The 4,817-nt window shown below is 34.9% G+C and overlaps 1 pseudogene across 1 annotated transcript; it reads left to right on the forward strand.

Annotated features, from left to right (window-relative positions):
* Positions 1-3,165: 3,165 nt before the first annotated feature.
* LOC309859352 (mitochondrial import inner membrane translocase subunit TIM14 pseudogene) lies at positions 3,166-3,562 on the forward strand (annotated as a pseudogene). The gene has a single exon. The product of its transcript is annotated as a mitochondrial import inner membrane translocase subunit TIM14 pseudogene (transcript).
* The last annotated feature ends 1,255 nt before the right edge of the window (positions 3,563-4,817 follow it).

Consider the following 4,817-nt stretch of genomic DNA (forward strand, 5'->3'; position numbering starts at 1 on the left):
TTCCTCAAGAGTTCTAAAGAAATAAAATATTATGCCATAAAGGAGAGGCGGCATAACATAGTTCATCAACTTGGAAGGAAGACAAATTTGAATTGCAGATCGAAAATTTAATAATTCTATTTTCTTGGAAGAGTCATTTAAAACATTGTTCCTCAACTATCTAACTTGTTTTCCCTTGTCTATTTTTACCTGTCACACAGGTTTAAATCTAATGTTAAATACGTAGTTCTCATCATGGCCTATGAAAATATACTTATCTCACCTTATTCCCCATGAATTTCCTTTCCCTTCACTTTGTTCTAGCACAATTTCTTCCTTGTTCTTTACACACACCAAGGACAGACCCACCTTGGGGGCTGTGGACGTACTGTTTCCTCTGTAATAATTTACGCACTAGCTCCTTCACTGCATTCATTTTTAATTTTATCTCTTAAGAGCAGTCTTCCCTAAACTAGTTATCTAAAAAAGTACTACTGTCATTCTCAATTCCCTTACTTTTCTTTATTTTCCTTCTCAGCTCTTATCTATATCTGAAGCTGTATTTGTTTATATGGTTGCCATTCTCCTCCACTACAATATAAACTACATGTGCACATATTTCTAGTCTCTTTTTTTCACCACTCTATGCCAAGCATCTAGAACAGTGCCTGGTACATAAAAGGCATACTACCATTATTTATCAGGTGTGTCTTGGTCTCTCTCTCTTCAAAGTGACAATGGGGGGGGAGAGCCCTCATTGTAGTGTTTGTGAAGATTATGAATAACGTATTAAATGGAATCTCAAGTTCCCTAGTACACTGAAATAGATCTGTCTGTGCCTCATCCTTTTTCCTTCAGACTTCCCAATTGTGTGTACTCTGGTGGGCTTCCAGCTGCTAATGAATGTCACTCTTTGCCTAAGGTTTATTTCCAAAGCCTTGAAAAAACAGAAGTAACACTCCCACCCAAATCCCTCAAATTGTAATTCTCAGGTGTTGGTGCATAAATATGCCAATTTCCTCACCTCTCATTTTGCACCCTTCCCAGAGTTTCTCCATGGGATCAAGCTCTAGCCAATCATAGTGGTAGCTAGCTTGATAATGCATCCTTTATTGGCCGCCTTCTCTTTCCTTAACATTTCTCTACTCCCCTACTATGGTTTCCAAATAGAGTAATTGCACTGAGTCACTGTCTAAGGATCTGCTTCTAGGGGAACTCAAACTGAAATATTTTAAAAATGGTAGTCTGCCAGGTAGAAGTTAGAGCTCTTGACATAAAATATGTGTGTCTGCATAAATGTTTGTCATTCCACATAACTTAATAATTATTAAAAATAATAGTGTATATCTCTGACATTTAGCTGATGCCCAAATATCTTACATTGCAGCTTTTACCTCTGTATTATATACTTATTTTCTTATGTTCTTTCCATAATGATTAAACATGTTTGATTATTTATTTCCAGAATATTCATTTGATTGTCATGTCATTCTCAAACCTGGCATTATTTCAAAATAATGCATAATAATAATTCATCATAATATAAATTATATGATCATAGAGTTTACTTTTACCTTAAAAGTCCCTTTTCTCTGTTTTGTTAGCATTTAAATCTTTGGGGTAAGAATCAGGTATTTATCCCCACCCCAAAAATTTCCCCAATGGTCTCCTATGCAACTAATATGGCCTACTCTGCTAAGTCATCCATAATTTCCCCCTTTTCACAATTTCCATAACTTACTTTCTCTAGTCAGAGTTCTCTGCAGTTTTATAAGATCATAGAGTTTATTGTTAATCTTAAAAGCTTCTTTTCTCTGTTTTGTTAACATTTGTTTATGATTATCAGAGTTTTAAATTATATGATTTTTAAGATGTTACTTCAGTCATTTAAATCTTTAAGCATTAAGATATTGCAACTCAATAAACTATTGATTTCAAAGCATGTGAAATATATTTAAAGATAACTTAGACATTTTAACCTTCATTTCAAAAATATTGAAATACAATGTGGTACCAACATAAAGATAGAAATATAGATAAATAGAAAAGAATAGAGTCCAGATAGAAATCAATATGATATTGAACAGGGGACATCTGGTTCAACATGGTGACATAGGAAGATCCCGAACTCACTTCCTCACACAAGACACACTCAATCTGCAACTATATATGAAATAATTTCCTCTTTAAAAAGCTAAATTCTGGCTAAATAATGACTATGTTGGGTGAACATGAAAAGAAAAACCACATGAGAGCAGATAGGAGAGGCTGGGACACAATCTCATCATAAACTTGACAAAGGAGTCAAGGCAATGCAGTGAAGAAAAGAGAGTCTTTTCAACAAATAGGGTAGGCATACTGAATATGGATATGCATATACATATCATATATATATATATATATATATATATATATATATATATGGTCCAAGTCCTTTGGGACTAAATAAATTTTGATTCATAACTTGAAAATTAACAAAAACAAACACAAACACAAAAATTAAGAAAAGTGCCCTAACTGCAAGAACTTGAGCTATAAAACTTCTATAAGAAAAAATTGGAGAAAATTTTTTGACTTTGGTTTTGGCAATAATTTCATACATACACATTAGAAATGTGATCCATAGAAAAAAATCAGTAAATTGTACTGTATCAAAATCCAAATCTGTTTTTCAAAAGACACCACTAAAACAATGAAAAGGTGAGTCACACACTTGGAAAGATATTTGCAAAACATATAGAAAGTAAATAACTTATCTAGACTATAAAGAATTTTTATAATTGAATAAAATTAGGACAAATAATCCAAGAGAAGAAGTGAGAGAAAAAAAAAAAAAAAGTTCAGAGACCCAGTTCTCATAAATGGGCACTGCTTACCTTAATCTGTTAGTATTAGTATCATCATTTCTGAATTAACCTTTGTAGTTTTCACATGGGTCATTGGGTTCTTTCATTTAGTTAACATGATCACATAAAAATCGTATTCAGCTTAATATTGGGCAAAAATACTTAAGGAGTTTGCAAGTTATGATATTTGTTGAAAGGTAAGAAAATAAATGTGTAGATGAAGGTGAATTCTTATGGAGATTCTCATTTAACACTGCTTTTCTAAAGGGCCAATTGCAGTTATGTTCTAAGGAATGGGTAAGGTGTCTTCTACTTAAAAACAGGACATAGTAAGTAGTTCATGGCTGGTTATGAAAGAATGCAGATTATGCTCCTGTGGACAAAAACCAGAAAAAGCCAGATAAGGAATAAAAAACAGGGACTGACCATTGCTGCTGCAGGATTTGCAAGCTATTATGTTTTGCAAGACATTAAACATATGGAGTCTCAAATAAAACAAGTTTTTCAGAGCCTACCAAAATCTGTCTTTAGCGCTGGCTATTTAGGTTTGAAACCAAATGACTAAATGAGAAGCAGCATTAATACTAGGTGTAAGTCTTACTGCCAATAAAGGAAAAATAAGAGATGCTCATCGACAAGTTATGCTTTTAAATCATCCAGACAAGGGAGGATCTCCTTATATAGCAGCCAAAATCAATGAAGCTAAAGATTTAGTAGAAGGTCAAGCTAAAAAATGAGGTAAATGTGTGATGAATTTTAAGTTCTTGTTGGTATATACAAGTGCTAGCTTTTTAGAATAAACGCCTCAAAGCTAAAAAAAAAAAGGGGGGGGGAATAAAAAACATATTTTTAAAAATATCAGAGAGATGTGGAAATCTAAGGAACTACTTGGTCTAAAATTCCAGAGATGGGAAGAATAATTTATAAGTGAATAGACACTTAGCTATCAATTTTTCCCTGGAACACTTGTCAATTTTAGGTGTAGGCTGATAAATGGAGCTTGACCCAGGCTCCCCATAGAGCAAGGAGTCTCATGCAGGGTCCTATCCCAGGACCCTGGGATCATGACTTGAGCCTAATGAGCCACCCAGGTGCCCCCATATCTACTACCTCAAAGGGGAAAACTAACCAAACTCAGTTGGTTAAGTGGCTGTGTTTGGCTCAGGACATCCTCTCCGGGTCCTTGGATCAAGCCCCACTCCAGGCTCTCTGCTCCTCAGGGAGTCTGCTTCTCCCTCTCCCTCTGCCCCTCACCCTGCTCATGTTCTCCATCTCTCTCTCTTAAATAAATAAAATCTTTTTAAAAATAAAAAATAATAAAATAAAAGGGGAAAACTACAATAATAAAAGAGTGATCCAAAAGGACAGAAATGAAGAGCAAAAGAAATATGAGAAACAGTTATAAAATCAGTTATATTAGTAAGTAATTGCATTTATACTTCATGTACATAATGAAGAATAGTTAGATTAAATACAAAAAAACCCAACTACCTGCTTCTTATGAGTGTAACAGTTTAATTAAATGACATTACAGAAAAATCAAAAGTGAAATGATGGGTGTTGGGGTCTAAAGAGTATAAAGAGTATTACTTCCACCCTTACAGTAAGAACAAGAAAATCTGGGCAATTTGTAAGTTCAGAACTTCCTTGAACCCATCTGAGAGCGAAGGTTGCAAAGTTGAAAACTAACCTGAAATGTGGACCAAGATGGAACTTAAGAGCTTGCTTACTGGGGTAGATGTAGAAGTATTCAGCTAGAAGAGCTGATGAATTGGCAAAAGTGAGTGGCCAGAAGGACACTTGTAAGACCGTGAAATCCACAGGTATGGGAGAAGAGAGGAGTTCATATTCTCTATGAATCTCTACAAATCACAGGCAGTCACTGAGAAGACGAGGAAGACCTGAGTAGAGTCTTTCATGGTGTGGGCCAGGGGGAGAAGAACAGATGCTGTAGAAGGGGCACAAAACTTCCCAGATGCTTCTCCTCTATGG

Source organism: Mustela nivalis, assembly GCF_964662115.1.
Source record: "Mustela nivalis genome assembly, chromosome: 2".
Classification (NCBI taxonomy): domain Eukaryota; kingdom Metazoa; phylum Chordata; class Mammalia; order Carnivora; family Mustelidae; genus Mustela; species Mustela nivalis.